The following is a 23,264-nucleotide window of genomic DNA, read 5'->3' as shown; positions in this document are numbered from 1 at the left end:
CACACCTCATTGAACCAGGGTTGATCCCCTGGCTTGTTGGTAATGGTAAAGTGAGGAATATGCCGGGCCATGAGGTTACAGATTGTGCTGGAATACAATTCTGCTGCTGCTGATGGCCCACAGCGCCTCATGGATGCCCAGTTTTGAGCTGCTAGATCTGTTCTGAATCTATCCCATTCAGCACGGTGGTAGTGCCATACAACACGTTGGATGGTGTCCTCAGTGCGAAGACGGGACTTTGTCTCCACGAGGACTGTGCGGTGGTCACTCCTACCAATACTGTCATGGGCAGATGCATCTGCGACAGGTAGGTTGGTGAGGACGAGGTCAAGTAAGTTTTTCCCTCATGTTGGTTCGCTCACCACCTGGCAGCTATGTCCTTCAGGACTCGGCCAGCTCGGTCAGTAGTGGTGCTGCCGAGCCACTCTTGGTGATGGACATTGAAGTCCCCCACCCAGAGTACATTTTGTGCCCTTGCTACCCTCAGTGCTTCCTCCAAGTGGTGCTCAACATGGAGGAGGACTGATTCATCAGCTGAGGGAGGATGGTAGGTGGTAATCAGCAGGAGGTTTCCTTGCCCTTGTTTGACCTGATGCCATGAGATTTCATGGGGTCTGGAGTCAATGTTGAGGACTCCCAGGGCCACTCACTCCTGACTGTATAATCACTGTACTGCCATCTCTGTTGGGTCTGTCCTGCCGGTGGGACAGGACATACCCAGGGATGGTGATGGAAGAGTCTGGGACATTGGCTGAAAGGTATGATTCTGTGAGTATGGCTATGTCAGGCCGTTGCTTGACTAGTCTGTGGGACAGCTCTCCCAATTTTGGCACAAGTCCCCAGATGTTAGTGAGGAGGACTTTGCAGGGCCGACTGGGCTTGGTTTGCCTTTGTCATGTCTGATGCCGGGTAGTCCTTCCGGTTTTATTCTTATTATGACTTTTCGTAGCGAGATTTTACAACTGAGTGGCTTGCTAGGCCATTTCAGAGGGTGATTAAGAATCAGCTACATTGCTGTGGGTCTGGAGTCACATATCGGCCAGACCAGGTAAGGACGGCCGGTTTCCTTCCCTAAAGGACATTAGCGAACCAGATGGGTTTTTACGACAATCCGGTAGTTCCATGGCCACCATTGCTGATACTATTTTTTTTATTCCAGATTTTTATTTAATTAATTGAATTTAAATTCCCCAGCTGCCGTGGCGGGATTTGAACTCATGTCTCTGGATTATTAGTTCAGGCCTCTGGATTACTAGTCCAGTAACATAACCACTGTGCTACCGTACCAACAAAAAGTTGACAGAGTTGCACTGGCTGGATAAATGTCTGGGAACATAAATATTGGCAAAACGTACTAATTTACTGAAGATGCCTTGAAGGCTGTGCTGCAGTTGGTGAAGCAAAGGAGGGAGTTCTTTAGGGAGAAGCAGCGTACTCTCCCATGAAAGCAGAGGTCCAACCTGCCTGGATTACATAGCTACATAGAATTTACAGCACAGAAACAGGCCATTGGGCCTAACAGGTCTATGTTGGTATTTATGCTCCGCGCGAGCCTTCTCCGACCTTACTTCATCTCACCCTATCCACATATTCTTCTATTCCTTTCTCCCTCATGTACTTATCTAGTATCTAGTACTTATCTGGATTGAAGTAGTCCAGAGACTGAAATTTTCAGGAGGTCTGTCAAGGTAAGCGTTTGCATGCTTTATCACTGTTGGGTTAAAGCACGCCTGGCAGGAATGAAAACTGTGAACTCAAAATATCAGGGACGTAGCAAAGCAAATCAATAACCTTTCCCATTTTCTGCACTTTTACTACAGAAAAAGTAGGGCACATATATAACTTGAGCTGGCACATAAATGTTGAAAGGTGTCCTCAGAGACCTCTAGACCACCAAGATGGGCAGATGAGAATGTTTCTTGATCACCTGGGATCCTACACACACAAATTTAATCCAAAGTGTATCAGAGTGGTGATTAGCGCATGGCGATTCTGCTTTTCGGTGGTGTAAGTGAGAGAGGGAAAGCATTCAGTCCGCGGTGGATCTGCAAGTGATCATATTTCAGGCATTCTAGATTCATCTGCTAAAATACTGAACGTTTAATGGATTTTTAACAGCAGTGGTTTGGCATGAGATGTGATAGGGAATGGTAATGTGTGAGACTTTGGTCTAATCCTCTGCTTCTGCAGCTTTCTCCGCAGGAGGCATTTATTCGAATGGAATAAATTTCAATACTTGAAAGAAACTTGAATGTACCCAAATCTAAATGTAGGAAAATTAATTTTTTTGGCTGATCTGATTGAATAGATCAAATTCAGACTAGCTTCACTATTTGGCATGTATTTGTACTTATCACTGTCACACAGCACACGTTCCTTCTTGGTCCATGCATTACCCAACAGCAGTTATTGCTTCAGTCTTCATTCCACGTTGCTGTCAACTCAACTTCCAAAAGCAAGCTGACTGAAAACAAATCACTGTAAACAATTCTGCCATCTACAGAATATTCTCATGTATAAAAGACTTAACATTTTTTTTTAAAGATTGTAGTATTGTGGAAGCTTGATAGTAGGTTACAAGGTCTCCACTGTAATTTGAAAAGACAGGTTATGACATTTTTTATGTGAAGGGTACACACCTGAAACAGCATTAGCTGTCTTCCCTCTTCACAGATATTGACTGACCTGCTGTGTATTTCTGTTTTTATTTCAGATTTCCAGTATTTGCAGTTTTTATTTTTTATATATTACTTTGCTTTGTAATTCCTTGCACTGCAACTTCTCAATCTGCTAAATCACCCTTTTACATCTAAGAGTGTCTGTCACTAGTTAGAGGAACTCAATCCAATCTCCATATGGGAGGGCAATTTAACTTATTTCTCTTACCTTTGACTGTGGTAGTCACTGCCTTTTGCTTCTCAGGTTCACACAATGACCCACAAAATTATTGACAGTAAGGTCTGCTGAACTCTTTAGGATAGTTTGTTTAATAGGTGCATGGTGGTACTTACTGTAGTTCAGCCTGGGTGATGTTTAGGTTTTCTTTTCTGTACACAGGACTGATATATTTTGATTTTTGTTGATAATTGTCCGTAAGTTCTCAAAATGAACTGACTCAATTTCAGTTATTTACGATCTATTGAGGTTCCAATATTATTGCTTTTTACCTGACTGAATTCATAGAATCATAGAAAGTTACGGCACAGAAGGAGGCTATTCGGCCCATTGTGTCCGTGCCGGTTGAAAAGAGCTATTCAGCTTAATCCTACTTTCCAGCACTTGGTCCGTAGCCCTGTAGGTTCAAGTACACATCCAAGTACTTTTTAAATGAGTTGAGGGTTTCTGCCCCTATCACCCTTTCAGGCAGTGAGTTCCAGACCCCCACCACCCTCTGGGTGAAAAAATTTCTCCTCAGCTCCCCTCTAATCCTTCTACCGATTACCTTAAATCTATGCCCCCTGGTCACTGACCCCTCTGCTAAGGGAAAAAGGTTCTCCCTATCCACTCTATCTAGTCCTGTCATAATTCTATATACCTCAATTAAATCTTCCTTCAGCCTCCTTTGTTCCAAAGAAAACAACCCCAGCCTATTCAATCTTTTCTCATAGCTAAAATTCTCTAGCCCTGGCAACATCCTCGTAAATCTCCTCTGTACCCTCTCTAATGTAATTACGTCTTTCCTATAATGTGGTTACCAGAACTGTATGCACTCCTCGAGCTGTGGCCTAAATAGGGCTTTATACAGTTCTAGCACAACCTCGCTGCTCTTATATTCTATGCCTCGGCTAATAAAGGAAAGTATCCCTTATGCGTTCTTATCCACTTTATCTTCCTGTCCCGATACCTTCAGGGATCTGTGGACATGCACTCCAAGGTCCCTCTCTTCCTCTGCACCTTTCAGTGTATCATTTATTGTGTATTCCCTTGCCTTGTTTGCCCACCCCAAATGCATCACCTCACACTTCTCCGGAATTAATTCTGTTTGCCACTTTTCTGCCCACCTGACCAGTCGATTGATATCTTCCTGCAGCTTTTCTCCTCACTATCAACCATGCAGCCAATTTTTGTATCATCTGCAAATTTCTTGATTATTTCTTTATTATACATTCAAGTCCAAATCATTAATATATGCCACAAAAAGCAAGGGACTTAGTATTGAGCCCTGCAGAACCCCACTAGAAGCAGCCTTCCAGTCACAAAAACACCCATTGACCATTACCCTTTGTTTCCGGCCACTGAGGCAATTTTGGATCCAACTTGCCATTTTACCCTGGATCACATGGACGTTTACTTTTTTGACCAGTCTGCCATTAAATATATTCAAGAAGGAGATAGATATATTTCTTAATGCTAAAGGGATCAAGGGATATGGGGAAAAAGCGGGAACAGGGTACTGAGTTAGACGATCAGCCATGATCATTATGAATGGCGGAGCAGGTCCGAAGGGCCGAAAGGCCTACTCTTGCTCCTATTTCCTATGATTCTATGAGGGACCTTGTCAAAAGCCTTGCTAAAATCCATGTGGATTACATTAAAAGTGTCACCCTCATCTACCCTCCTTGTTACCTCCTCAAAAAATTCGATTAAGTTAGTCAGACATGACCTTCCCTTCACAAATCCATGCTGACTGTGCCTTTCTAAATGACTATTTATGCTGTCCCTCAGAATTGATTCCAATAATTTGCCCACCAACAAGGTTAGACACGGCCTATAGACTTGGACTATCCTTTTCTCCCTTTCTAAACAACGGTATAATGTTAGCAGTCCTCCAATCCTCCAGCACCACGCCTGTAGCCAGGGAGGATTGGAAAATAATGGTCAGAGCCTCCGCTATTTCCTGTCTTGCTTCTCTTAACAGCATGGGATACATTTCATCCGGGCCTGATGATTTATCTACTTTCAGAGATGCTAAACCCTTTAATACTTCCTCTCTCACTATGTTTATCCCATCCAATATTTCACACTCCTCCTCCATAACTATAATCTCTGCATCGTCCCCCTCTTTTGTGAAGGCTGATGCAAACATAGAAACATGGAAAATAGGAGCAGGAGTAGGCCATTCGGCCCTTCGAGCCTGCTCCGCCATTCAATATGATGATGGCTGATCCTCTTTCTCAATACCATATTCCCGCTCTCTCCCCATATCCCTTGATGCCTTTTGTGTCTAGAAATCTATCTAGCTCCTTCTTAAATATATTCAGTGACTTGGCCTCCACAGCATTGTGTGGTAGAGAATTCCACAGGTTCACCACCCTCTGAGTGAAGAAATTTCTCCTCATCTCAGTCCTAAATGTCCTACCCCATATCCTGAGTCTGTGACCCCTCGTTCTGGACCCCCCCAGCCAGGGGAAGCATCCAGTCTGTCTAGCCCTGTCAGAATTTCATACGTTTCAATGAGATCTCCTCTCATTCTTCTAAACTCGAGTGAATACAGGCCGAGTCAACCCAATCTCTCCTCATACGACAGTGCTGCCATCCCAGGATTCAGTCTGGTGAAGCTTCACTGAACTCCCTCTATGGCAAGTATATCCTTTCTTAGGTAAGGAGACCAAAACTGCACACAATACTCCAGGTAAGGTCTCAACAAGGCCCTGTATAACTGCAGTATAACTGCTCCTGTACTCAAATCCTCTTGCAATGAAGGCCAACATACCATTTACCTTCCTAACTGCTTGCTACACCTGCATGTCTGCTTTCAGTGACTGGTGTACAAGGACACCCAGGTCCCTTTGTATATCAACATTTCCCAATCTATCACCACTTAAATAATACTCTGCCTTTATGTTTTTCCTTCCGAAGTGGATAACTTCACATTTATTCACATTATACTGCATCTGCCATGTATTTGCCCACTCACTCAACTTGGCTAAATAGCCTTGAAGCCTCTTTGCATCCTCCTCACAACTCACGATCCCACCTAGTTTTGTGTCATCAGCAAACTTGGAAATATTACATTTGGTTCCCTCATCCAAATCATTGATATTTATTGTGAATAGCTGGGGCCCAAGCACTGATCCCTGCGATACCCCACTAGTCACTGCCTGCCACCCGGAAAAAGACCCATTTATTCTCACTCTCTGTTTCCTGTCTGTTAACCAATTTTCAATCAATGCCAGTATATTACCCCCAATCCCATGTGCTTTAATTTTGCACACTAACCTCTTATGTGGGACTTTATCAATGGCCTTCTGAAAATCCAAATAAACCACATCCACTGGTTCTCCCTTATCTATTCTATAAGTTACATCCTCAAAAAACTCCAGTAGGTTTGTCAAACATGATTTCCCTTTCATAAATCCATGTCGACTTTGTCTAATCCTGTTGATATTTTCTAAGTGTCATGTTATCACATCCTTTATAATAGACACCAGCATTTTCCTACTACTGATGTTAGGCTACTGATGTGGTTCCCTGTTTTCTCTCTCCCTCCTTTTTTAAATAGTGGGGTTACATTTGCCACCCGCCAATCTGCAGGAACTGTTCCATAATCTATAGAACTTTGGAAGGTGACAACTAATGCACCCACTATTTCCATGGCTACCTCTTTTAGTACTCTGGGATGCAGATTATCAGGCCCTGGGGATTTATCGGCTTTCAGTCCCATTAATTTCTCCAGCACTTTTTTTTTACTCATACTAATTTCCTTTAATTCCTCCTTTTCACTAGTCCCTTGGTTCCCCAGCATTTCTGGGAAGTTATTTGTGTTTTCTTCCGCAAAGACAGAACCAAAGTATTTGTTTAATTGCTCTGCCATTTCCCTGTTCCCCATTATAAATTCTCCCGTTTCTGACTGTAAGGGACCTACATTTGTCTTCACTAATCTTTTTCTTTTTACATACTTGTAGAAACTTTTATGCTCCTTGCAAGTTTACTCTCATACTCTATTTTTCCCCTCTTAATCAATTTCTTGGGCCTTTTTTGCTGAATTCTAAATTACTCCCAATCCTCAGGCTTGCTACTTTTTCTGGCAACTTTATATAACTCCTCTTTGGATCTAATACTATCCTTAATTTCTTTTGCTAGCCATGGTTGGGCCGCTTTTCCTTTTGTATTTTTGCTCCAGAAAGGAATCTATAATTGTTGCAATTCATGCATTCGTTCCTTAAATGTTAGCCATTGCCTATCCACCATCATGCCTTTTAATGAAGCTTCCCAATCTATCATAGCCAACTCACTCCTCATACCTTCGTAGTTTCCTTTGTTTAGATTAAGTATTCATTAAGAACCATACCCACCTCTTCCGCCTCCACACATAGGTTATCTTTTTGGTTTCTAATAGGCCTTACTTTTTCCTTAGTTATTCTCTTGCTCTTTATGTATTTATAAAACATTTTTGGGTTTTCCTTGATTTTACTTGCCAGTATTTTTTCATGCCTTCTCTTTGCTTTCCTAATTTCCTTTTTAATTTCACCCCTGTACTTTCTATGCTCCTTTTGGCTTTCTGCAGTATTGAACTCTTGGTCTCTGACATAAGCTTCCCTTTTTTGCCGTATCTTACCCTGTATGCTCCTTGTCATCCAGGGGGCTCTTGATTTGGCAGTCCCACCCTTTTTCTTTGTGAGAACATGTTTGTTCTGAACCCTCACTATCTCTCCCTTGAATGCCTCCTCCTGCTCTGACACTAATTTACCTTCAAGTAGCTGTTTCCAGTCCGCTTTTGCAAAATCATTTCTCAGCTTAGTAAAATTGGCCTTTCCCCAATTGAGAACTTTTACTCCTGTTCTATCTTTGTCCTTTTCCATAACTATACTAAATATGACTGAATTATGATCACTACAATCACTTCTCAGCTTAGTAAAATTGGCCTTTCCCCAATTTCCCCAATTCAATCTGAAATGTTGAGTTCCAAATGATTGTAGCTTTTCCATTACCTGTATCACAACCACAGCTGTTCAAACCACACAGTTACTCCAATCAGCCTCAAAATGAAAATCAAATGGACAAATAATGGTAAAAATGTCACTTCAACATTACAATCTTAGATTAGCACAATCCTAACTCTTAACAACAATGGCACTTCAGCCTCGCACTGCATTGATATAGAGGCAAAAGATGTTCACGAGAATTTTAACATACCACATTTTACTCCTTGATTAAAAATATTGCCCTGTTACGCATGCATGTTTTGATAAATTAACCTAAAATTTTGTTTGGTTTTCCTAATAAAATATGCATTTGAAAGTTACCACAGTAAAGTCAATGATAATGTATGATAATATTTTTGACAATAAATTGTTGTAAAATTGTGAAAAATTGCAGCATTCATTTGTACATAAGAAATACTTAATTTTAAAAAGTTTTAAATCTAAAACATTCAAATTTGGAAGATTAAAATAGGGGTGAATGTAAGTTGTCAATTTGACCCTGAAATAAAAATTGAAAAGTAGTCGAACTATCTATATACCACCCATGATTCATAAACACCATAACTGATTTGCGATTCTTGCTTATGGGTTATTTAGTTGGCTCATTTGAGTTATTAAAATTTATATTGCAGTGCTTGCTACTGATATCTATCCGTTGATGTATTTTATTTAGAGATCTTTGTATTGTTTATTCAGAGAAAAATGATGAATATTGATGGTGGCAATATATCCCTGAGATATTAATAGATGCCAACTATCAGTGAATGACTGCAGTAGAACAACATTTACAAAAGGCAGATTTAGTCATCAGGAGGGTTTTGTTCTCCGAGCCTCTCAGCAGAAATGCTTCTTCTATCTCTTCATCTTGCAAAGTGCCTCTAATGAGTAGTGGAACATAAATTTGGCTGGGAGTTTTCTTGGAGTTGCTCCCGCTCTATTGTCATGACTTTAGCAGCAATGCAGTTTCTGCTGCACTGCCAATAAAGTTATGTGAGCAGAGTTGGAGCAGCTCGGAGGAAATTCCCGACTGAAATGTTTGAGAAGTCAGTTTCGTCACTCGTGGCTGGGTCACCCGAGTTGGTGGAGGTTGGGGAGGTGGAGATTGTGGGGGGGGGGGGGGGGGGAGTGGTGGAGGTTGGGGGAGGAGGGGAGGGAAGGAGAGGGGAGGAGAGAAAACTTAGTTGGGTTGGGGGGTGGGGAGATTCCCTATCATTATAGAATCTTAGGAATTATCGCACAGAAATAGGCCATATAGTCTATCATGTCTTTGTTGGTGGTGGCTCCTCAAGTGGGAGCTATTTACTCAGATTCCATCCTCAAGTTCACTTTCATATTGAGAAAGGACTACTGCTGCCCAGGTTTGCAGAAACATAGGAAAATCATGTGGATGTAAGAATACTAATTTAGAGGGGAAAATAAAGAGACAAAATGATTGTACAGTTTAGTGCCATATGTCTTCTTGGACATAAATCCAACCCCATTTATTATTTTGTTTTCTCTTCTCTGCACTTCGGATCATTCACTGACCAGGATTGTGGGCGGAGGATGGTAGCTCGGAGATCCACAAGTTTGATCCGGGTAGTTAACTATCAGTTTTCCTTCCTTCTTCGAGAAAGCAGTTAGACTGCAATCAGCACCTTCTCTTTGTGGCATTGCTGACATCATGGAACGTGTTAAGTCAGAAATTATGGACAAAATCCCATTTCCTATCACACTGTCATTTCAAGTGGTTTACACCTTCGTGGCATTATGGGGCTTGTGTCAATGCCACCCAGAATGCAGTTTTTTTTTTCAACGCTAAATATAAACTTGTATAGATGAAATGATAAAGTATGAAACTGAGGCATCATGTTAAAAAAATTGGGGATAAAGAAAAATGCTGTAAATCTGAAATAAAAATAGAACATACCAGAAACACAGAGCAAATTGATCGGCGTCTAAAAGAAAAAGACTCATTACCATTTCATTTTTAAAAGAATGAATTGCATTTACCTTGTCATGTTTTCAGGACCAAAGTGTTTCACAACCAATGATTTACTTTTGAAATGCTTGTATGCCCTCAAGTATAGAAGATTGAGGCGCGATTTAATGGAGGTGTTTAAACGGGCTTGAGGGGCTGAATGGCCTACACCTGTTCCTATAAATTCAATGATTGTGACGTATTTATTTTAAAATCAAATCACTTAATGTACTTTACGTCTTAAAAGCTTATTTTGTTTTTTTTTTCTGTTTTATTCCTGCTCACTAACCTATGTTGGTTACAGCAGCAATTGATTAAACCCAAGATATGCCTAAACCTGTCTAAAATATTTACAGTGGAGCTTCCAGTGAGCTTAATTTGCTCCTATCAACAATATCCTGCTCTCTATTTCAGTTCTGACCATATTTTATACATCAGAGGAGTTATCTTGTATATTTTAAAAAGAACAGAGGTTTTATTACACATTTTTGAATTTATTTTATTTTCCCTAACTCTAAAATACTCTACAGTATGGGATTGCCAATAGATACACTGTCGCTTGAACAAAGGAAAAGCACAAATTGGTCTTACATATATCGTTGCAATTTTTTTGTAAACCTTTCTCTGTGTAAGAGCAGTTTAGTTCTTAAAAGAGAAACCACTAAAAAAAATTATGTTTATTTGTGGATCATCGCTGAGCTTTAAAGAAGCTTTTAGAAAAGAGTAGTGGGCGTTTATTCTGTGTCAGCAATAATGCTGCTGCATTTCCTGAACAAAGGCCTAATTAGAAATCATTTGGACTAAAAGCCTGCTATTGCCTCTATTATAAAAGAAATGTACACCTTAAAGGCCCTGTTTGTCTTCTGCTGACCCTTTTGAAAATGGCAGTTTTGCAATAACTTGAAAGAAGCAGGCTTCCTTCTCTTTAATCTAAGGGCTGGGTAAGTGCCCAAAGTAACTGTCAGTGGTACCACTTTAATCAACTTAATGCAGCTCGCCAGACTGCAGGCTTTGGGCTAGTACAAAGAGACACGCAGATGTGAGCCCGTGAGAGGGTGCTTTCACAGGGCATTGGACGTTAAAAGCTATACGAGATGAGAGGACTGGGCCAAAAAGGAGTCGGTGACATGGCAGGCAAAAGATTGGGCACACTGTGGAAATGATGCAGTTGCGTTATGTCAGTAAGATTGTGTTGGCAAAAGCCAGCTGGTCCCTGTGTCTGGCACCAATCTTCTATAAGGCACTTGTGAAATGAAGTGCACAGTGATGGACCTTTGTTTAGTTCAAAGGTTTTTACCGCTTTATTCTGAAGCCCCATTGTGAATTCATAGGGCTTAAAATATGTATCACTGTCCCTTTCATTTTTGTTCTTCTGAAACAATTCAAAGGAAAAAAGTTTCTCCATAAGTTAAAGCTAGTTTGAAATTTTAAAATGTTTGGTCCCATAGCACCTTGCATTACTGTCTGGATAGAGCCATCATTGCAAAACAAGGTGAGACTCACTTTTATACGACTTTTTCAAATACAGTACTGTTAAAGCATCTTCCGTTGCACTTCAATGTATTTGGTTTTAAGTGAAAAATAACCTTTTTAAAGTGTTTGTAGGACTTAATTCAGTTTGTAGGACTGTGTATCTGATCTTAGCCTTCTTAGGCTTATGTGGTCTTTTTCAAAGGAACAGTCATGGAAATGAACCATTTACTGCTTTAGTTTATATTTTCATTTTATTTAAAAAGATATAATTATTCAATATAGTGTTTGAAAAACGAATACATAAGCCATAGAGCTGTTAAGCTATCACCTCTAATAAGAAATATATGCAGGGAAATTGTTTCCATTTTACTTCAGTTACCTCGGTTGGACTAAAGGTGCAATATTGAAGGTTCCCTCAGGCACTTTAAAATGCAGCTTTTGGGTCAGCCAGCAGGGAAGCTAACAACCTTCAAGCTGGGCATGAATGATGCAAATCTTTTCTTCGTAGGTTGCCAAATTGCGGTTGTCAATTTAACACCTTTGTGTTCTCTTCGCCAAGTGGCTGGTTGACAAATTATAAACTCAGCACAGATCACAGAAGGCTAGTAGAGTACTATACTATCTGACCTGTACTGGGTTTTAAATCTGAGTCTAAAACATTTTTGGAACACTTATTTGTACTTCAATAGCTACTCTTTCAATGATGTGATGTGTATTAGTCATATGTACTGCTTACTGAATGTTGAAGCAAATTTCTGAAGGTTTTATACAGTTAATGAAGACACTGTTAAGACCTACACTTTTGACTCTGCAAAATCACTTTGACTTTTGGTAAAAATGTGTTCATACATTCTGGTGAAATTTGGTCTTCTTGCAGACAGGAGAGTGGGACTATATGGTACCTCTTTCAGTGAGCCAGCACAGGCACGATGGGCCAAATAGCTTCCTTCTGTGCTGTATGATTATAGATGAATGTTGGATGGATTAAAACAGACAATGGGCCCAGATTTCTGCCATAATATTGGCATGATTCCAGTGGAACCCACTGGAAAATGGCAGGGACCTTGTTGTGCCAGGTCCTCACTGATTCCAGGATTTTCTGTTCGGCCTTGTAAGGTGTGAAACCTCAACCTGCTCTATGCAGGGCTCAGCTAGGACCTGATGAACTACTGGGGGCTGGTATGCGGAGTGAGATGAGGTTCACTGCCTTCATATAGGTGCAGGTGAACCCCACCAAGGGCTTCAGGCGAGGTAAGTGGCCTCAATTAGCCCTCTTTAAAAGGAGGGTCAGGGAGTTGGGGGGAGGGTAATATGTAATCTTGGGGGAGGGGTGCTTCTTTTAATATCCCTCTTTTTTTTTAAGCATCTATCTAATTTTTCTTTTAATCGGATTTGTGAGGGCTGATTTTAACTGGGTCCGCGGGTGGGAACAGGATGGTAGTGGCCCTAAAATCGGAGTGCTGCACTTACCGCCCCGTTTCTACTCCAATCCCAGGCACCACCATTTTGTGCAGGGCCTTTACTAGGGTGACCCAAGCGCCCGCCTGGATCGGGCGGGAGCCTCATCAACTTATGCTGATCAGGATCCTAGGATGTACCAGGGACTCGATTGCAATTTCGAGGTACAAATAGGCGGAGCATGCGCTGTGTATGCTTCATCCTTTTGTGCTGGGTGATGTGCAGCTAGTGGAAGCCGCTCACAAAACAGCCCAGAAAATATATTGTGTTTTTTTTTTTGGTGGGGCCAGGTGGAGCAGGGGTGACCTCACCAAAAATAATCAGGGCTGCTGCTGGCTCGTCTGAGGCCACTCACCGCCGCCGCCGCCCCCCCCCACCAAGGCTCTGACACTGCCTCTACCAGGATCAGCAAGCTGCAGCGGGGCACCCATTTGGCATCTGCAGCTCGCTGGCAGAATGAAAATGAGTCCCAGGCCTTTGAATTGCTTGGGTCTCCTGCTGCGACTGGGCTCCACAGATCATAGGATCAGGAGTAGGCTGCTCTGACTCTCCAGCCTGTTCTGCCATCCAATTAGATCACGGCTGATCTGCACCTCAATTCCATTTTCCTGCCTTTGTCCCATGTCCCTTGTTACCCTTACCTAACAAAAATCTATCAGTCTCAGTGTTGAAAATTTCAATTGACCCAGCAACCACAGCCTTTTGGTGGAGCAAGCTCTAGATTTCCATTACCCTTTGTGTGAAAAAGTGCTTCCTCGTTTCACTCCTAAATGGCCCAGCTCTAATTTTAAGATTGTGCCCACTTATAGGAAATAGCTTCTCTGTATCTATCGAACCCCTTTATCATTTTAAACACCTCGACTGGATCGCCCCACAACCTTCTACACTCAAGAGAATACAAGCCAAGTTTATGCAACCTCTCCTCCATAATTTAACCTTGTAAACCTTGGTATCATTCTAGTGAATCTGTGCTGTACCTCCTCCAAGGCCAATGCATCTTTCTTGAGATTAAAAACGGAAAATGCTGGAAATATTCAGCCGGTCAAGCAGCATCTGTGGAGAGAGAACCAGAATTAACGTTTCAGGCTGATGACCTTTCATCAGAGCTGGAAGATGTTAGAGATGAAATGCTTTTATTTATTTATTTATTTTTTTTATTCGTTCACGGGATGTGGGTGTCGCTGGCAAGGCCGGCATTTATTGCCCATGCCTAACTGCCCTCGAGAAGGTGGTGGTGAGCCGCCTTCTTGAACCGCTGCAGTCCGTGTGGTGACGGTTCTCCCACAGTGCTGTTAGGAAGGGAGTTCCAGGATTTTGACCCAGCGACAATGAAGGAACGGCGATATATTTCCAAGTCAGGATGGTGTGTGACTTGGAGGAGAACGTGCAGGTGGTGTTGTTCCCATGCGCCTGCTGCCCTTGTCCTTCTAGGTGGTAGAGGTCGCGGGTTTGGGAGGTGCTGTCGAAGAAGCCTTGGCGAGTTGCTGCAGTGCATCCTGTGGATGGTGCACACTGCAGCCACAGTGCGCCGGTGGTGAAGGGAGTGAATGTTTAGGGTGATGGATGGGGTGCCAATCAAGCGGGCTGCTTTATCTTGGATGGTGTCGAGCTTCTTGAGTGTTGTTGGAGCTGCACTCATCCAGGCAAGTGGAGAGTATTCCATCACACTCCTGACTTGTGCCTTGTAGATGGTGGAAAGGCTTTGGGGAGTCAGGAGGTGAGTCACTCGCCGCAGAACACCCAGCCTCTGACCTGCTCTCGTAGCCACAGTATTTATATGGCTGGTCCAGTTAAGTTTCTGGTCAATGGTGACCCCCAGGATGTTGATGGTGGGGGATTCGGCGATGGTAATGCCGTTGAATGTCAAGGGGAGGTGGTTAGACTCTCTCTTGTTGGAGATGGTCATTGCCTGGCACTTATCTGGCGCGAATGTTACTTGCCACTTATGAGCCCAAGCCTGGATGTTGTCCAGGTCTTGCTGCATGCAGGCTCGGACTGCTTCATTATCTGAGGGGTTGCGAATGGAACTGAACACTGTGCAGTCATCAGCGAACATCCCCATTTCTGACCTTATGATGGAGGGAAGGTCATTGATGAAGCAGCTGAAGATGGTTGGGCCTAGGACACTGCCCTGAGGAACTCCTGCAGCAATGCCTTGGGGCTGAGATGATTGGCCTCCAACAACCACTACCATCTTCCTTTGTGCTAGGTATGACTCCAGCCACTGGAGAGTTTTCCCCCTGATTCCCATTGACTTCAATTTTACTAGGGCTCCTTGGTGCCACACTCGGTCAAATGCTGCCTTGATGTCAAGGGCAGTCACTCTCACCTCACCTCTGGAATTTAGCTCTTTTGTCCATGTTTGGACCAAGGCTGTAATGAGGTCTGGAGCCGAGTGGTCCTGGCGGAACCCAAACTGAGCATCGGTGAGCAGGTTATTGGTGAGTAAGTGCCGCTTGATAGCACTGTCGACGACACCTTCCATCACTTTGCTGATGATTGAGAGTAGACTGATGGGGTGGTAATTGGCCGGATTGGATTTGTCCTGCTTTTTGTGGACAGGACATACCTGGGCAATTTTCCACATTGTCGGGTGGATGCCAGTGTGGTAGCTGTACTGGAACAGCTTGGCTAGAGGCGCAGCTAGTTCTGGAGCACAAGTCTTCAGCACTACAGCTGGGATGTTGTCGGGGCCCATAGCCTTTGCTGTATCCAGTGCACTCAGCCGTTTCTTGATATCACGTGGAGTGAATCGAATTGGCTGAAGACTGGCTTCCGTGATGGTGGGGATATCGGGAGGAGGCTGAGATGGATCATCCACTCGGCACTTCTGGCTGAAGATGGTTGATAGGATAGGATATGCTGTGATAGGACGGAGGGCAGGAGTGAATAAATCACAAAAGGGATGATGCGCAGGGCAAAAGGAGGTGATAATGTGACAAACATGGAAACACAAACACCATTTCCACCACCTCTGCAACCATCATGGAAATTCCACCCCATGTTGTACAAGCTCTGTGGTCCCACCATTTAGGAGCACTTTAATGTCATGTACCCTGAAAGATTGTAATGAATATATACTTGATGCTGGCTATCAAATTCTAAAGAAAAATCATTTGTTAACATTTTTATACAACAAATACAACTGCAAACCTACCCCCCCCCACTCCCCGATTAAGATCCTTTTGTGGGAAAAAAAGTATTGTTTTATAAAAATGGATTTTTACTGAGGTGCCATCCATCTTTGTTCTTTTTTCATTCATAGATCTTTCTGGCAGGTGATTCAAGGTGATTATGACAGATAAGTGGATGCAGACTCTTTGGTCAAGGAGAACTATCGTACAGACTTGATGGTGCTGGTTCCCTTCCCCCATCCTCTCAATATGACTAACCCAGAAAACAGGTAAGGATTCCAGAAAACTGAAACATACTTTATTTTCTTAGGAAGATTTCACTCAGGAGAAATCTCACCCTCTCTTTTTATACAATATATATTGGGCCATAAATTGGGCAGCGTAGCGCCCATTTTGTAGGCTCTACGTGGCCTCCTAAGGACCCAAAATGGCATCCGGAATGCGCGTGCACACTTATAGCGTGATGTACGCTGGACGCCATCTTGGTAAAGGCGTTTGCGCAAGTGCCGATAATGAATGCCGGCAGCATGTAAAGTAGGGAGAATATGCAGTAGATCTGTGTGTAATGCTGATTTAAAAGGACAGATGCGATTTTGGAACTCAACGCTCCAGCCAACACAGTGTCTTAACCTCACACGGCTGAACAGGTCGTAAACAGCATGGAGGACCCCCCACCAACGCTATTCAAAGGGAACATGCAGGAGTTACAGGTTAGTTGCTGGATTATTGCTTTTGGCTGATGATGCATTTGTACCTGTTTTTGGAGGACTCCTATACTTGAATACTAGGACTGGGGGACATAGCATAAAAATTAGAGCCAGGATGTGCAGGAGTGAAGTTAGGAAATGCTTCTACACGTAAAGGGTGGTAGAAGTTTGGAACGTTCTTCCGCAAATGGCAGTTGAGGCTAGCTCAGTTGTTAATTTTAAATCTGAAATTGACAGATTTTTGTTAACCAAAGGTATTAAGGGATGCGGGGCTAAGGCGGGTCTGTGGAGTTAGGTCACAGATCAACCATGATCTCATTGAATGGCGGAACAGGCTCGAGGGGCTAAATGGCCTACTCCTGTTTCCATCTTCTTATGTTCCTACAATAAAGTTTCAATACTCTACAGGGAATGGGCTGGCTAGCTGACAGGCAACAGTAAGGGCACTGGCAGAGAGCCAGGGGTGGAACAGGAATGCTGCCATCCTGAGAGAGGACAGCAGGTTCATGTTCCATGGAGCCACTGCCACTTGCTGCCTCCTGTTACGTGCCACCTTCTCCTGCAAGAAAGCGGGAAGTGTGTCGGTGAGTGTCATGCAAGATGTTTGGTGATATGCCTGTCATGGTTGAATAGCTGCCGGTGTGTGTGACCTGTGATTTGTGGGTGAGCAGCTTGCAACAGTGGTAATGTGTGAGGGTGAGAGGAAACATCACGTTGGAAGAGTTGAGTACTGATTGAGAGAGTTTGTTGGTATGTGGGTGATGGGGGGGTGTAGTGTGTGGAGCAGTGGATGCGGCTAGTGGTGCAGTTGGTAGGAGACGCCACTTGACAGTTGACCTCACTCACCTTGACCACTCGTGTCAAAGCATTGAACTTCTTCCTGCACTGCATCCCTGTTCATGTTGCTATGCGCCTGGCATTGACTTTGTCCCCTACTTCCCACTGCCTCGGGAGCATATGTTTGGAGGGTCTTTTGCCCCCCTGCGGATATAGGATGCCCCTCCTTTTGTCCACCTCTTGCACCAAGACCTCTAGTGCATCATCAGAGAACCATGGTGCACGTTCTCTCGCAGGTCTGGTACAAACTCAGATTGGCAGATGAGTGAGGTCTGGCATGCAGATTGGAGGATGTGGGATTTAGTAGTGTGCAACCTTTATTCAATGTTTTAATATAACTCAACAGTTTGCATACTTAGGGATGGGACCTGCACCTGTGTTTTACGAATGCAATGTCTGATCTCTGTTCAGACTCCATGCGGACCCGTATCTTATATTTCGCAAATAAGAAGTGCAGGCTGCCTTTAAGTGGTGCTAGACACTCGCGTTATCGGGGCCTGTTGCTTGTGAGCAGCCACTCAACAGCACAGCTAGGCCTGGCTGCTTGCAGCTATCAGTTCATCCTGCCTGCATCTCAACGACCGGGCGCGGGTTAATCGTGCATCGTGACCCCCTTGCCCAGTTTTGGGGGTTATCCAATATAACCCCCATTGTGTTTTATTGGGAAATAAAGATTGTTGCTAAAACCAGGGTCAGAAGTAGGAAAACAGTCATTGTCCCAGACCTGAGTAAATTGTATAGATAAATGCGTGAAATAGCCTAAGTTTATCTTCATAAATACAGTATATAAATGTATGACTACACATCGGAATAATCTCATATAGATTGAAGATTTTATGAAACTTACTCTTCGTATCTTTATTATTGTAATGCCATTGGCGTACTGAGATTTACAGAGACATTGAGATTATTTTAGGTTTGTAGATTAGGCCTTGGAAGTTTAAAAATTCACAGAAACAAAAGACAACAATTTAATATTCTGAGCACTCACCTCCTGAAAACAAACAAGTCTTACCATTTCTAAATAATGTTGAAGAGCCTGCGACATTATTTACTTATAGCAATAAACAATCATTGATACAAAGGTAAATTCTTGAATTAAGTAGAATTGTAGCTGACCCAATTAGTGTGATCTCGAAGTACCATTTCGCCTTTTAACAGTTGCACAGCAATTCTTAAAAGCAGATCATGTTCCCTACCATCTAGAAATTGTACATTTTTCAATAATGTGTGACATGTGAGATTAACAATTACAGGATTTTTAGTAATCTGCGTACTGGATTGACCATAGGCCCAAACCACGGCCCCACTTTCCTTGAATTTAGTGGAATATTGAACTCAGTTGAGGTTTTTAGGCTAAAAATTATTAACGCATTTATTCCTAATTAATACAGAGAACTAAAGCATGAAAATAATTCGGCAAATACCAAAACAATACAATAATCAAGTGACAATGTAACCAGCTATGTCCATAAGTTACTTTATCCCTTTAAAATGCTTCACCAGCAGCAGTAACATAGATTCTTGAAAATAACAGTCTCCAGACAGATACATTTAGCCTGACTTCTACCTCTTGTAGCTCTTATGGTCTTGGTGTTGCTTGAATGTGAATTGTAATGTACATCACACCCATTTTAGCTTCGTGGAGTATCTTCTTCTGATTTAATTTCAGAATTTAGAATGGGGCGACAGTCCAGTTTTTAACCATTAAAAATCTTTTGATGTAAATAAGGTGACATAAAACAATCAAAAAGTTTTATTTGACAATTCAAAAGACACATAAGCAATTGAGAGCTCAGCAGGAATGCACATGATGTAATCAGCAAGAATAGATGGGTGTTGGAAAGAGACGAAACCTCTCACCTTTAAAACATCCATTTCTGTCTCTAGGTTTTGCGTAAGTTTAAAGATGTCCAGACATACACAGCAGATAACACTACCTGCTCTGAGAATCAGGAAAAATACTGCTTGGATCCTGAAACCTGCAGGCACTGAGTTCTTCGATTTAAAAGTTCTGTGAGAAGAAATATTTTCAGCATTTGTTACAATAGCAAAAATATGAACTGATTGGAATCAATGCTGCAGCCTTTCTCCTCAACCCAAGTGTATTTTCTTTGAGATCATTGTATTTTAGTTATACTGGTTGTATATTTGTAAAGGACAAGTTTGATAATCAAATATTGAGTTTGAATCAGCCTAAGAATCAACCTAGTCTCTCGTATTAACATTATAATATAAAAAATACCTTTCATTAAAGATCTCATAGCAGTTGAAATGAACAATTGCATATTTCTCTGCAAATTGCTTTCAGTTTCTCCTGGCTCACTGTGGCTTCTGGTGATCAATCGATCACAATAATAAAACCCTCAGTGTAGAAATAATTTCCACTTCATTTAAAATTAGGCACTGCTTCATTATTCTTGGTGTCAGGCGTTGGTTTTCGTATTGGTTGTAACATATCAGCCTAGAATAAATTTCTAGGTATAATACATAAAGACCCTGAAATTGCACATGGCCCATTGCCCCAAAGAAACACTACTGACCCGGTCCAATGCATTGCTGACCCTGCCGTAATTCATGGGGTCAGTTCATCTACATATTGGGCTCGATACTAGCAGGGCGGTGGGGGGGGGTCTATTGGGCGCGTGGGTAACGCGCCTGGTGAAATCAGTCTGCCCCGCGCGCGATCGCAGCCTAATTGGATCCACTTACCTGGTCTTCCGGGTTCCCCGCTGCTGAGCTGCGCGTCGGGCTGACTGCGCATGCGCATTAAGGCCTGTCAGCTGGAGGAGCTCTATTTAAAGGGGCAGTCCTCCACTGACATGCTGCAACAAATAGGAAAAAATACAGCATGGAGCAGCCCAGGGGGAAGGTTGCTCCCAGTTTAATGATGCCTCACTCCAGGTATCATTAGATGGGGTGAGGAGGAGGAGGACAGAGATCTTCCCCCCGGCGGGCGGGAGGAAGCGGCCTGCCCCTGCCACCAAGGTGGCAGAGGAGGTCACCTGCACCATCAACATATCGCCCACCTGCATACGGTGCAGGAGGCGCTTCAATGACCTAAGTTGGTCAACCGAAGTGAGTACACTTACTCATTTCCCTACACTCCATCTGCCACATCACCACCCCCAACCCACATCTCCTTCTGCACTGCCAACACTACTCTGTCACATCACCCCTCACACCCACTCAAAGCTCATCCTCATCTTACCTGCACTTACTCACCTCGCCAGTACTCATCCCGCCACTACCACTCAACCCAATCCTCATACAATCTCATGGCTCTATCTCATACTCACCCTCTCATGCATCTCTTTCACAGTCAGCCTCACTCAACCTGCCACCACCTGTGCTGCAGCCACAGGGCATGCATCACATATGTGCAGTAGACAGCGTAAGGCAAACGTGCTGTGAGCACGAAGGGGATGCACAAGGGTGTTTGAGGGTTTGTCATGGTTTTTACTTGTATTTAATTTCTGACCAACTCACATCACATATTATATTGGCACCACTACTGCCACGTCTTTGCAAATCTTGTCTGGTTTGTGCAATAATGCCCTTTCCTGAGGATCACAATGAAGACCCACACCTGATGCCACCCATTGTGTCACTGCAGAGTGGGTGTAGGTGTATTTGCACGACTCTTTTGTGCAGATGACTGAGAGACGTCGGCGATGTCCCCGGTGGCACCCTGGAAGGATGCGGAGGAGAAGTTGTTGAGGGCAGTGGTGACTTTGACAGCGACGGGTAAGAAGATGGTGCTCGGGCCAGCCGGGAGCAGCTCGGCATGAAGGAGGCTGCAGATGTCCACGACTACATGTCGAGTGACTCTGAGCCTCCGTGTGCACTGCTGCACAGAGAGGTCCAGGAAGCTGAGCCTCGGTCTGTGGCCCCTGTGGCGAGGGTAGTGCCCTCTGTGACGCATCTCTCTCTGCGGTTGCCCTCCCTCCTGTGTGCTGGTGGATGTGTCACAGCACTGTGTTGTGGATCTCCACGTGTCAGAAGTGGACGGCGTGGCCGGCGAGGCTGGTGATGCTGTTCGCCCTCCGAGGAGGTCATGACTGCAGCTACGGCGGCCCCCATCCAGAAGATGTATATCTGAGGGGGTCCGCAAGGTAGGTACATGTCTCTGGACCCCGGGGTAAGTGTGCAAGTTGGTGACATTGATTGTTAGGAGGAGGGTGGCGGAGGCCAAACTTGGTCCAAATTGACAGAGTGGCCTCCTGCAATGAGTGAGGGTCTCCCCCCACACCCTACCTGTCAAATGGACCTTTGCAGCTGCCACAGGCTGATGGCTGCAACATGTCCATTTCAACTGGGAGTGTTTCCCCCAGTACGGGAAACAGTCCCAGTTGTTTGTAAAATCCCACCCCTCCTGAAATATCTCCTTAATCAGGTCTGTTAATGACCTGAAATACCAGAATAAATATTGTTAAGTGGCACCCCGCTAGCTTTAATTGCCTGCGGGAGTCCCACATGCGGGGGCTGCGCGCGCATGTCAGCGCGTCTGTGGGGAACCCGGAAGTGGGCGGGTTGGAGCCGGGCTCCCGACCCGCTCTAGGATTCCCCGATTTTCGGAGCCCCCCCTGCCAGGAACGCACCCGATAGTCGGTGCTAATATCGAGCCCATTATGCTTATCCCTCAACCAACATCACAAAAACAGATTATCAGGTCATTATCACATTGCTGTTTGTGGGACTTTACTGTGCTAAAAGGGGCTGACTTTTCCTTACATTGCGACAATGGCTACACTTTAGAAGTACTTCATTGGCTATCCTGAGGCCGTGAAAGGCGCTATATAAATGCTAATTCTTTTTTCTTTTTTTACTCACTGGCGCTGGTGTAGTGCAACTTCCCTATAACATGGGAGTAGTGCAAGGCTGGAGCGGGGGTGGGGGGGGGGGGAGTGAGGAAACTTCAGGTACAACATTTAAAAAACAGTTTGAACTATCAGCAGGAGACTTGAGGAGCAGCAAAGTGGTGAACCTACTCCGAGACTGAAGCTCATCTGAGATTTCATGACTGTTTTAAAGATGCATTTTACTGGAGGAACAGGCACAGGTACCCAGAGAAGGGTACAGGCATGTCAAAGAGGACAGAAAAGAATAGTCCAAAACTTCAACGAGGCTGACTGTCAGATATTCCTCAATGAAATGCAGCGGAGGAGATGAAGACTCCTGAAGGAGGAGGGTGCCCATAGGAACTCCCCCCACACACCCCCACCCACACAGCCATGATCACCTCCCCCTCCCAGACCCAACTTGCCGGCCGGCTCAGCGTAGGAGCCAGCCATTTTCCCACCGTCCCTGACTGGCGAGCTGCAGCGGGGCACCTGTTTTGCACTGGCAGCTTGCTGGTGGCATTTAAATGAGGTTCGAAGCTGAATTTGGTTTGGGCGGCCTTCAGGCTGGCACGGACCAGCGCCCTGGGCCATCACTCAGTCAACTATGTGTCTGTTCTGTGTGCAGAAAATGTTTAAGGCATAGGACCAGGCCATTCAGCCCCTCGAACCAGTTCCGCCATTCAATTAGATCATGGCTGATCTGTATCTTAACTCCATCTGCCTGTCTTGGTTCCGTAACCCATAATACCCTTGCCTAACAATAATCTATCAATCTCAGTTTTAAAAATTTTCAATTGACCCCCAGCCTCAAGAGTATTTTACGGTATGTAGCTGAGCACCCCGTATCAATAAACTCCCAGTGAGTAACCACAAATTACAAACAATTAACAAAGAATTACAAAGAATGTACAGCACCGAAACAGGCCATTCGGCCCAACAGCTCCATGCCAGTGTTTATGCTCCACATGAGTCTCTTCCCACCCTTC

Source organism: Heptranchias perlo, chromosome 9, assembly GCF_035084215.1.
Source record: "Heptranchias perlo isolate sHepPer1 chromosome 9, sHepPer1.hap1, whole genome shotgun sequence".
Classification (NCBI taxonomy): Eukaryota; Metazoa; Chordata; class Chondrichthyes; order Hexanchiformes; family Hexanchidae; genus Heptranchias; species Heptranchias perlo.
This window is presented reverse-complemented; position numbering follows the sequence as displayed.